Source organism: Microcaecilia unicolor, chromosome 10 (genome assembly GCF_901765095.1).
Source record: "Microcaecilia unicolor chromosome 10, aMicUni1.1, whole genome shotgun sequence".
Taxonomy (NCBI): Eukaryota; Metazoa; Chordata; class Amphibia; order Gymnophiona; family Siphonopidae; genus Microcaecilia; species Microcaecilia unicolor.
This window is the reverse complement of record NC_044040.1, coordinates 127,713,609-127,726,258: the sequence shown is the minus strand read 5'-3', so window position 1 is coordinate 127,726,258 and position 12,650 is coordinate 127,713,609. Positions and strand designations below refer to the sequence as shown.

The following is a 12,650-nucleotide window of genomic DNA, read 5'->3' as shown; positions in this document are numbered from 1 at the left end:
TTTGTGGCTGAGGAATTTGGAAAGGACGTCCCAGAGTCAAATTGGACCAAATCGTCCACCAATGCAGGGATTGAGAAAACTCGTGGACAGGTGGATCACGTCTTCTAGATCCCCAGCAGCCTGAAACCACTGGGAAGCTAGGGTCCATTGGGCAGATCTCATGTGAAGGCGGGCCATGGGAGTCACATGAACTGTGGAGGCCATGTGGCCCAGCAATCTCAACATCTGCCGAGCTGTGATCTGCTGGGACGCTCGCACCCGTGAGACGAGGGACAACAAGTTGTTGGCTCTCGTCTCTGGGAGATAGGCGCGAGCCGTCCAGGAATCCAGCAGAGCTCCTATGAATTCGAGTTTCTGCACTGGGAGAAGATGGGACTTTGGATTATTTATCACAAACCCCAGTAGCTCCAGGAGGCGAATAGTCATCTGCATGGACTGCAGAGCTCCTGCCTCGGATAGTGTTCTTCACCAGCCAATCGTCGAGATATGGGAACACGTGTACTCCCAGTCTGCGAAGTGCCGCTGCTACTACAGCCAGGCACTTCGTGAACACTCTGGACACAGAGGCGGCCCCAAGGGTAGCACACAGTACTGGAAGTGACGTGTGCCCAACTGAAATCGCAAGATACTGTCTGTGAGCTGGCAGTATCGGGATGTGTGTGTAGGCGTCCTTCAAGTCCAGAGAGCATAGCCAATCGTTTTCCTGAATCATGGGGAGAAGGGTGCCCAGGGAAAGCATCCTGAACTTTTCTTTGACCAGATACTTGTTCAGGGCCCTTAGGTCTAGGATGGGACGCATCCCCCTGTTTTTCTTTCCACAAGGAAGTACCTGGAATAGAATCCCAGCCCTTCTTGCCCGGATGGCACGGGCTCGACCGCATTGCACTGAGAAGGGCGGAGAGTTCCTCTGCAAGTACCTGCTTGTGCTGGAAGCTGTACGACTGAGCTCCCGGTGGACAATTTGGAGGTTTTGAGGCCAAATTGAGGGTGTATACTTGCCGGACTATTTGAAGAACCCACTGATCGGAGGTTATGAGAGGCCACTTTAGGTGAAAAGCTTTCAACCTCCCTCCGACTGGCAGGTCGCCCGGCACTGACACTTGGATGTTGGCTATGCTCTGCTGGAGCCAGTCTAAAGCTCGTCCCTTGCTTTGCTGGGGAGCCGAGGGGCCTTGCTGAGGCGCACGCTGCTGACGAGAGCGAGCGCGCTGGGGCTTAGCCTGGGCCGCAGGCTGTTGAGAAGGAGGATTGTACCTACGCTTGCCAGAAGAGTAGGGAACAGTCTTCCTTCCCCAAAAATCTTCTACCTGTAGAGGTAGAGCTGAAGGCTGCCGGCGGGAGAACTTGTCGAAAGCGGTATCCCGCTGGTGGAGCTGCTCTACCACCTGCTCGGCTTCTTCTCTCCAAAAATATTATCCGCACGGCAAGGCGAGGTCCGCCATCCGCTGCTGGATTCTATTCTCCAGGTCGGAGGGATGCAACCATGAGAGTCTGCGCATAACCACACCTTGAGCAGCGGCACTGGACGCAACATCAAAGGTGTCATACACCCCTGGCCAGGAATTTTCTGCACACCCCTTCAGCTGCCTGACCACCCTCCTGAAATGGGCTGGCTTGCTCAGGGGGGAGCTTGTCCACCCAAGTCCGCCAACTGCCGCACATTGTTCCGCATGTGTATGCTCGTGTAGAGCTGGTAGGACTGAATTTTGGCCACACGAGCATAGAAGAATGGTAGGGCCTTCCTCCCAAAGGAGTCCAAGGTTCTAGAGTCCTTGCCCGGGGGCGCCGAAGCATGCTCCCTAGAACTCTTGGCCTTCTTTAGGGCCAAATCCACAACCTCCAGAGTCGTGAGGCAACTGAGTGTGCATCAGCTCTGGGTCCCCATGGGATCCGGTACTGGGACTCCATCTTCTTGGGAATGTGGGGAATTAGTTTAGAGGCTTGGTCCAGTTCGCCAGCAATGTCTTTTTTAGGACATGGTGCATGGGTACTGTGGACGCTTCCTTAGGTGGAGAAGGATAGTCCAGGAGCTCAAACATTTTCAGCCCTGGGCTCGTCCTCCCAACCACCCAGGAAGGGGATGGCCGTAGACATCTCCCGGACAAAGGAAGCGAAAGACAGGCTCTCGGGAGGAGAAAGCTGCCTTTCAGGAGAGGGAGTGGGATCAGAAGGAAGACCCTCAGACTCCTCGTCAGAGAAATATCTGATGTCTTCTTCCTCTTCCCACGAGGCCTCACCATCGGTGTCAGACACAAGTTCACGGACCTGTGTCTGCAGCCGTGCCCGGCTCGACTCCGTGGACCCACGACCACGGTGGGAGCGTCGAGAGGTAGACTCCCTCGCCCGCACCGGCGAAGCTCCCTCCGCCGACGTAGTCGGGGAGCCTTCCTGGGAGGCTACCGCAGTCGGTACCGCACGCAGCACCGATGTCGGAGACCTCACCCCGGGCAATGGGCCAGCCGGCGCCTCGCTCGACGGTACCGGTGGCGCAAGCACCCCCGGTACTGGAGGGGTAGGGCGCAACAGCTCTCCCAGGATCTCTGGGAGAACGGCCCGGAGACTCTCGTTCAGAGCGGCTGTGGAAAAAGGCATGGAAGCCGATGCAGGCGTCAATGTCAGAGTCTGTTCCGGGCGTGGAGGCTGTTCCGGGCTGTCCAAAGGGGAGCGCATCGACACCTCTTGAACAGAGGGCGAGCGGTCCTCTCGGTGCGATGCCTACTGGGTGCCAACTCCCTCGGCTACCCAGAGCTCTCGGTGCCGACACGGGAAGGGGACCGGTGGACGATGCTTCTTCGACTTCTTGGGACGAAGCATGTCACGGAGCTTCCCGGCACCGACGAGGAGGACGTAGAATCCAGCCGTCGCTTCCTCGGGGCCGAGGCCGAAGGAGGTCGGTCTTGGGGGGGCTGTACCGCAGGAGCCCTCAGGGTAGGGGGAGACCCACCCGAAGGCTCACCGCCACCAGCAGGGGAAGGACAGCCCTCACCTGCACTCCAGACGAAGCACCACCGTCCGACGACATCAGCAGACAAGGAGGTCTCGGTACCACCGACGCCGACGCAGCCCTCCGATGTCTCGGCCCCGATGCAGAGGGACGATGCCTCGATGCACTCGATGCAATCGGGGGCGAGGATGAAGGTCCCGGCGCCAACGACGTCGAAGCAGTCGATACTCCCGATGTCGATGCCGACGAAGAGCCCGAGAACAAAACGTTCCACTGGGCCAATCTCGCTACCTGAGTCCGCTTTTGCAAAAGAGAACACAGACTACAGGCCTGCGGGCGGTGCCTAGCCCCCAGACACTGAAGACACGACGCGTGCCTGTCAGTGAGCGAGATTACCCGGGCGCACTGGGTGCACTTCTTGAAGCCGCTGGGAGACTTCGATGTCATGGGCGGAAAAATCGCGCCGGCGAGATCAAAACTCGAAATGGCGAAAATGGCACCACAAAACAGGGGGAAGAAAAAACTGCGAACCGAGGCCTAAATAGGGCCTACCCCGACGACGAAAGAAAAATTACCGGGGCAAAACTAGAGATACCGGAAGGGGAACAGACCGAAAAGGTCTCCTTCCGAACACCTTTTCTTTTTTTTTTTTTTTTTGAAGCGAAGTCAAACGACGCGCGAGGTCAACTTTCGGGGCGCGAACGGCGAAACACGACAGTACCGAGCGCGGACAAAAGAAAACTGGCTGGCACGAGCCGGTTCGGGCGGGAAGACGGCCGCGCATGCGCGGTGCGCATCGGCGTGCAAGGACTAGCAAAGGACTTTGCTAGAAAGTGTTCCGATTGGAGGGGCTGCCGTGGACGTCACCCATCAGTGAGAACAAGCAGCCTGCTTGTCCTCGGAGAATCCATACTAGTTCAGCAAACGATGATTCAAGCGTACCAGGCCTCTGACCAGCAAAGGTAAGACAGCAGGAAAAGACCCCTCCAATCTCACAGTGCTAAATCCCTCCTTCTGACCACCCTACCACCTGGGCCTACCTGAAGTCCCTGGTGGTCCAGAGGTCACAGCAGCAATTTAGGAGTCACAGCTGCTAGGGGCAGTATGGAGTGGGCTTCACTTCTGCCCCTGATTCCCCATTGGATCACCAGGGACTTCAGGTTTATATACTAACTGCATAGTGCCTTTGCTCTTAGCAGATTTATACTATAATAACCCCTGAAGCAGGCTGTCGGTGAAACATGTAGAGTTGTTTGTTTTGAATTAATGTTTTTGACTACAGAAATATAGAGCTCTATTGGTTTTATTTTGTGCATACTTTTTTTTCTGGTCATTCAAAGATTTACAACACATATCTCCAGGAAAGTTTGACCTAAGCCCCACACAGCAACCTTATTCTGGCCTATTATAAACTAAGTGGTTAACTTTAGTTGCAGATTCACTTAGTCTGTATACTGTATGAGTGGTAGCCTTTGGCTTATCCAAGCTATGTCCATTTTGGTGACTTTTTCTCCCTGCAGAATTCTGTTTCTGAGGTCTGGCCCTAAGCCCCTAAGTTCTCAGACATCCAGGTGGGCCCCCTCAGGCCTACCTGTATCATTGGTTGTCCAGCAGTGGTTATTGGGGGCAGGAAAGCAGCCCTCTTGCTCCTGCCACTTGTGGCACCCTTCCAAAATAGCTGACGCAAGCTCTCAGGGCTGCTAGTGGTACTTCATATGCGGGTCCCAGCTGAATATTGGCCTGGCCCACATAAGCTTTGGGCGGCCAGGCCACCTGACATTAGCCCCCGACATTCAGTGTCAAATGCTGGGAAATGGCCTGGTGCTGAATATCAGGAGCTAATTTATCCGGTGACCACCATCGGCTGAATATCATGGGAGTTGTTCTTTATAATAATCTCTATCATTTTGCCTGGGCACCAATGTCAGGCTCACCGATCTACACAAGATTTAAAATGAAGTATGGAATATCATGTAAAAACATCATATATGTGTCATATGCGTGGCCATCCTTCATATTTTTGTTTTTACATATTTCAAGTTTTTTCAGTGTTTTAACATGAATTTGAAGTGGAATGCATACAAAATGTCTGCTGGAATGCATAAGATTATTTTACCTTTTTTAGCGTTTTCCCAGCGATTTTAGCGATTCCAGGTTGGCAAACACTGCTCTATTATTTATTATAGCCGTTGAGCCCGTAAAAACAGGCTAGTAAAGGAAGGGGGGGTTTGAAAGGCCCCCCCCGGATAGGTCGCCGCCGCCCCCTCCCCCCGAGGTCGCCGCCGCCCCCCCCCCCCCCCCGGAGTCCCCTCCGCAACCCCTCCACCCGGGCCGGGTACCTGGCTTCACTATTCAAACCGCAGGAATGCAGCACACAGCTCATCTGAGCTGCCATCGGCCTTCCTTCTTCTCTGTGTGTGTTCCACCCTCGTGTAATGTAACGTCGGCGGAGGGCGGAACACAGGCAGGTGTAAGGAAGGCCAACGGCAGCTCAGATGAGCTGTGTGCTGCGTTCCGGCGGTTTTGAATAGTGAAGCCAGGTACCAGGGCCGGGTGGAGGGTGGGTGCAGCGGCGACTCCGGGTGGGTGGGGGGAGCGGTAGCGGCAACCCTGGGGGGGGGGGGAGCAGTGGCGACGGCAGTTCCCTAACTCGAGGTGCACAGGTTCCCTCTCTGTAACGCCCCCGTCATCACATATTGACGCGGGGGCGGGACAGAGAGGGTCTCTACTGCGCATTTGCGAGTGAGTACGCCTCTTGCCATTTATATGTTTGATTGCATTTGTATCCCACATTATCCCACCTATTTGCAGGCTCAATGTGGCTTACATTGTAACGTAATGGTGATCGCCAGTTCCGGATCAAGAAATACATAATGTTATTAAAGTTCAAACTAGATAAAGTACGTTAAGTAATCAAGTGTAAAAGTTTTTTCCGGGGAAGAAATCAAGTGGTAAAGTGTTAAAGTTCAGTAGTTGACAGTTTAGGTGAAGTAGTCAAGTATAGAAAAGTTTATTTTGTCTATGTCTGGTGCCGGTTTCCTTGTCTGGTATTTGGGATAGATCAGTTGAGGTATGCCCTTTTGAACAAGTTGGCCTTTAGTAATTTTTGGAATTTTATTACTTCATGCATTGATTTTAAAGCTTTCGGGAGTGCATTCCACAATTGCGTGCCCATGTATGAGAAGTTGGATGAATACATTCATTTATATTTTAGTCCCTTGCAGCTGGGGCAATGGAGGTTCAGGAATGTTCGGCTGACCTTTTGTGTTCCTGGTTGGTAAGTCTATGAGGTCCGTCAGGTAGACTGGGAGCTTCGCTGTGAATAATTTTGTGTATCAGGGTGCAGATTTTGAACGTAATACGGTTCTTTAAGTGGGAGCCAGTGTAGTTTCTCTTACGGGTTTAGTGCTTTCGTACTTTGTTTTTCCAAAAACGAGTCTGGCTGCTGTGTTTTGAGCAGTTTGGAGTTTCTTAATGATTTGTTCTTTGCATCCGGCATAGAGTGCATTGCAGTAATCTAGGTGGGCTTAGTACCAATGATTGTATCAGGCAGCGGAAGGTTTTCCCTTGGGAAGAAAGGTTTACTCTTTTGAGTATCCACATTGAATGGAACATTTTCTTTGCTGTGTTTTTCGCTTAATATCCACTATTGGTTTTACTTTTCTAAAATTTTTCAAAACAATGTCTTTTAACATAAACAGCGCAAAACTAGCATTTTTTTAATATCTAGTGCACCAAAGTGCTTTGTTTTTGCCTTTTTAAAGTTTCTTTTACTTTTATTTGTGGTTTAGACTGGTTTTGTTCATTTTAATGAATAGGATTTTAAACTGTTACTTATGACCTCCTTGTGCAATGCATATAAGCTTGTTTAAACAGCATGGTTGATTTCTCACTGGCTTGTGGAGGCGTAGTGCTGCTCTGGAATCAGAGTCCAGCAACTGTGAGTAGTTTTATTTTTGAACCATTCTTTTTAAGCCTTTTGCATTGAATCTCTTAAGTATCATGTCGTTCAAAAAAAAAAAACAGCCTCATCATTTTAGGTATGTAGATTGATTTATGCTACAAGAGGAAGAAGGTATGTTTAGAATCCCCTGTAGATATGTGCCCTTCTTAGCCAACTTTTTCACCTTCTCATGCAATTGAGAAACCACTCAAATATGCATGAGTATTCTTACTTCCGTGCATGTTCCACTGTACTTTATAATAAGAATTAACAGTAGTTCAGTTAGTAATTTCTCAATAGATTACACCACACAATAGCTGCACTGCTACATAGCTCATTCATTTTATTCATTTATATGATTGATCACATTGTGTATGTATATACTTTTATCTTATGACTTCATATGATTTGATTATTTGCATAACCTAGGATTTTTAAAATAGTTTTATTGTCTTATTATTTATATGATTTTATTGTATAAACTAGAATTTGTATGTACATTGATTTGACTTTAGTTTTGTATTGGTTTTTCTTTTAATTTGTTCTATGTGTCCTGTAATACATCTCTAGCGTTCAGCTTTCTAACCATTTTCAGAAGGACCTATCTTTAGAATCCTTGCATGATAACACTCAACAAAGCAAACATAAGAAGTCCTTGGTGGATTCTGTTCTATTGATGACATCATATAGCTGAAGGAATTCAGTAAAGAATCAACAATAAAGGGGTTCTTAGGAAGACTGCAAATAGTATGGTTCTTCAGTTAGACAATGATGTAAAACCAGAGGAGTAGATATTCAGCTGGTGGTGCTGAGTATTTTTTTTAGCCGCCACTGGCATTATTCCCGGATATTCAATGCCGGGCCAGGTCCGGCCACTGGCACTGAATATCAAAGTTTATGAGGTTGGCTATTGCTCATGCAGTTAAGTGTGATATTTAGCCTGTAACCGCTTAAGCAACATCACTAAACTTAGGTGGTTAAGTGCTAAATATCCGGCATTTAACCTCATAAGTGCTGATCCACCCTCAGACCATCCACAAAATAGCTGACTTTCATTTTAGTGGTCTGTGGTGATATTCAGTGGCATGAATCTGTTATGTACCAGCGATTTAACTGGCCAGGAGCCATTTCTTGCTGGTTAAATATCGACCCCATGCTTTCTAAACTTCAACATGAAATCTGGAACTAAAAATGTGACTGTGATGGGAGCACCTTTGTCAGTAGAGTCAATAGTTTTGCATCCATTCATACAAATCCTTTAAATAGGGCTTCAGTAACAGTAGGCATGATGAACATAGGCAAGTTTATTGAGACTGCAGCATTAGAAAAAAATTAAAAGTCAAAATCAATTTGAGCTATGGCTTATTTTTCTCTCTCAACAGAATGAAACAGCTCTTTCATGAATCCTGCAAGTAAGAATACCTTCTTAATCCAAAGATCATCAAGGTAGAACGTGTGGAGACAAAACAACAAAGATAATTTAAAGATTACCAATGCGCAATTACAGATGTATGGAAAGTTGTTACAGGAAAACTCACTTCTCCAAAATCTGGCACAAGTCTAGCTGAGCCCAAAGTTGCTCAAAACCAGTCATTCCTCTCCAGTTTCCCCACCAATCCAGCTGCAAACCCCAAACTCATATTTTCTTTCTCAAAATGCACAAGAGTGCCAGCAGCACAGTCATGAACATTCTCTTCCGTTTTGGTGACACCCAAAACCTGACATTTGCCTTGCCATACAATGGATTCTGCTCAATTGGGCTATTCAAAATATTTCAACGCACTTTTCGTAGAGGGTTTCTCGCCTTACAACATAACTGAATTCAACATTATGTGCCACCACATGAGGTTCCTGCAGTCAGAGGTGAGTAAACATTAGGGGAAAAGAGAATGGTATAAGAGAACAAGAAAGATGGGAGGTGAACTTATGAGAGAGATATGGGGAAACATACTGCAGAGAAGAGGAGAAATACTTTTCAAACCTGTAGTATTTTCTTGTAAAATATAAAAGATTCTAAACTAACATAAAGAGAGTAAGTCTATAACTGTGCATATTGGACAGGGTTTCCAGAGAAATAAGTCCCCCCCCTCCAAAAAAAAATCCAATGTATTTCTATGGGAGAAGGAGTTCTGGTGAAATATATAGTACCAGTTTAGGGATTTTTTTTTTCCTTTCAAACTTCTTTTCCTAATTTCTACTCTGAACCCAAAACTACGCCCTCACAACTGCTTGCCACCTCTAAATTGCCCCAGTTTCAAAAACTACCCCATGCAACTGCCCCACCAGCTTGCAAACTGCCTTCACTCCCAAAAACTTCCCCCCCTCAACTCCTTCTACCCCAAAATTACCCTGCAACTGCTCCACTCTAAGAAACTATACCCTGCAACTGCCCTACTACCCTCACCCCCAAATCTATCCCCTCATAACTGCCCCACCACCATCCAAACTGCCTCACCCCTAAACAACTACCTTCTGCAATTGCCCTACGATCCCACAAACTCACCTCACCCTCAAAGCCTAGTACCTAAGCTGCCTCCACCCCCAAAATCTATCCCCGCAACTACCCTGCCACCAGTGGTGTAGCTACGGGGGCCACGGGGGCCCGGGCCCCTGGATTGCCTGGCGGAGATCCACAACAACCCGCCAACTGAAGCATTTTTTCCAGCACTGGTCTCCGCCGCTGCCACAAATCCTGCCCTGCTCTCTCTTCCCCTCATATCTAGCACGCACGTTTTAGTGAAACTGTACATGCGCAATTTCATTAAACAAGCATGCCGAACATGACATAAGGGTAAGAGAGAGCAGGGCAGGAAATTTGGCGGTGCCGGAGACAAGCAATGGAAAACACGCTTCAGCTGGTGGGGGTTGGGGACCCCCACCAGCCAAGGTATGTGCGGCGGTGGCGGTGCTTCAGCTGGCAGGGGTTGCGGATCCCTGCCAGTCAAGGTATGCGTAGCAACAGTGGTGGTGGGTGTGGGGCGGGGAGGGGGGACCAAATGTGCCCCCTCACTTTGGGCTCTGGCCCACCTCAAAGTCTGGCTACGCCCCTGCCTACCACACTGCAAACTGCCCCACTTCCAAATACTATCCTTCACAACTGCCTCACCAATATACAAAGTATATCAAGGGATTTGTGGCTGTGACCTTAATGGGATCTGCTTGGTACTACATGAATAAAATTTATGCAGGGTCCCCTTTGGAGGAGAGAATGCAGGCCTCTGCTACCAACTGCTGAAAGTATGGTTCTTATGTCATGGTAGCCCATCCTGCAGTGCCTGTGGGAAGGGGGTGGGGTGGAGAATAATAGAGGGGGAGGGAATGCTAGTTGTCAGGGTTGCTGCTGATGCAGACAGTACTACATGGACAGCCCAATATTTCCTCTATTTTGTTCTTACTATCACTATGTCTCTTGTGCTCATATTCCTGAACTATAGACAATGGCACCTCTTTGTAGTAAGTCAGACCATTGATTAGACTGAAGTGTTTTTTTCCAGCACTGGTCTCCAGCGCCGCCACATTTCCTGCCCTGCTCTCTCTCCCCTCACATCCATCATGTGTGTTTTAGTGACACTGAACATGCATGCATGCGCAATTTCATTAAAATGAGCATACAGGACATGACATAAGGGGAAGAGAGAGCAGGGCAGGAAATGCGGCGGTGCTGGAGACAAGCGAAGGAAAACACGCTTCAGCAGGCGGGGGTTGGGGACCCCCACAAGCCAAGGCATGTGCAGCAGCGGCGGTGGTGGTACATCAGCTGGCGGGGGTTGGGGATCCCCGCCAGCCAAGGTATGCGTAGCAACAGTGGTGGTGGGTGGGTAGGTGGAGGGACCAAAATTTGCCCCTCACTTTGGGCTCTGGCCCACTTCAAAGTCTGGCTAAGTCCCTGCCTACCATACTGCAAACTGCCTCCACTTCCAAATACTATCCTTCACAACTACCTCACCATATATATAGTGCCTCCTCTCCTGCTTCATCTCTGTGCACACTGCCTTCACCCCTAAAACAATTCCTTCAACTACCGTACAGCCCACAACTTTCCCAACCCCTAAAACTATCCCCTCAATTGCCCTTGCAACTGTCTTACACCACCACACTGCCCACACCCAAAAACTACTCCCAAAGTGGCCTCATCCTCCTAAACTAATCCCCTACAACTACACCAACCCCAACACTGCTGCCCCAACTGCCTCACCTCCCCCCTGAACTGCCCCCACAGTTCCTAAAATAATTTTGCATCTGACCCATCCCACAACCCCTACCGCTGCAACTGTACCATCCTCTAAACTACCCACATAACTGCCCACCACCCCCAAACTCCCCTGCCTCCAAATCTAACCCCACCCCAATTGCCCCTATACCCCCAAAACTACCCCACATTTTAATTTAATTTCATTTATTTAAAACTTACTACACACCCAAACTGACTTGCAGACCAGGGCAGCTTACAGTCTAAAATAGCAATAAAAAGAACTGAAAGTTGAAAGGGACTTCAATTTATCAAATAGGACAGAGTCAGGCACACAACAGAAGATAACATGATAGACCAGGAGGGTAAGGGAGATAAAGAAATACAGGGAAAAGAAGTCAATCGTGAAAATGATGCAACACACCTTCACCCTTCAGACTTAAATCAAAGCTTGTTCGATACCTAGGTTTTTAAGGCTACCTTAAGTTTTCGGAGTGGATATACAGTGGAGAGAATGCCAGTGGAATGGTACCTGGAAATAGAAAAGCGATGACACTTGGATTCTAATTGTGCTTGTTTTGGGTTTGGAAGAACTAAACAATGGTCATTGACAGAACTGTCTCCATCCCCTATACACACACACCACACACATATATATATATTCACAAACAATGGAGTGGAGGAGCAGCCTAATAGCTAGTGCAATGAGCGGAATCCAGGGGAACTGGGTTCAAGTCCCACTGCAGCTCCTTGTTACCCTGGACAAGTTACTTAACCCTCCATTGTTCCAGGTACAAAAACACCTTGGACTATAAGCCCACTAGGGACAGAGAAAGCACCTGCATATAATGTATACAGCACTGTAGAAATATTAATAGTACACAACCACACACATATATAGGAAAATTGGAAGAGATCCATGAGTTATGCTCTACACACTTCTATACTTGTTTTAAGAAGGGGAAAACGCAGATCATCATTAAAGGTTGGCTGAAAAAGCAGCCATCTGGAGGGCATCAGCAGTAGGGGTGAGAGGCACAAGGGCAGTAGCCAGTACAACACAGCATTCCTCTTTTGTTCTGACCATTGTCTGAATTGTCAAGGGAGAAGGCTACAGGCTAGATCAGTTTGGATCACATTCCTGGGGCATAAGTATTGGTTACACATAGTACAGATGGCAAACATCCTGAAGCCCTTTGAAGATGCCATGGAGGCCCTGAGTGCTGCCACAACCACCTTGAGTGAGGCTATCCCCATATTTATTTATTTGTATTTTGTTCATACCTTTTTCAGTAGTAGCTCAAGGTGAGTTACATTCAGGTACACTGGGTATTTCCCTGTCCTGGAGGGCTCACAATCTAATTTTTGTACCTGAGGCAATAACGGGTTAAGTGACTTACACAAGACCACAAGGAGCAGCAGTGGTGGAGAAGAGGATAGATGGTTTCCTGCAGAGTAGAGATTTGTACCAGAAATGTTGGAGCCTTTGAAATTCTTGTAATTGCAACTACAAAATTGGCTGAAGCCCCTTATCCAATTAGATTCTTACATGCTGGATGCCCTGTGTAATCCAC

The 12,650-nt window shown here is 48.4% G+C and overlaps 1 pseudogene; it reads left to right on the top strand.

Annotated features, from left to right (window-relative positions):
- LOC115478330 overlaps positions 1-12,650 on the top strand; it is a 62,773-nt pseudogene that overhangs the window by 17,502 nt on the left and 32,621 nt on the right.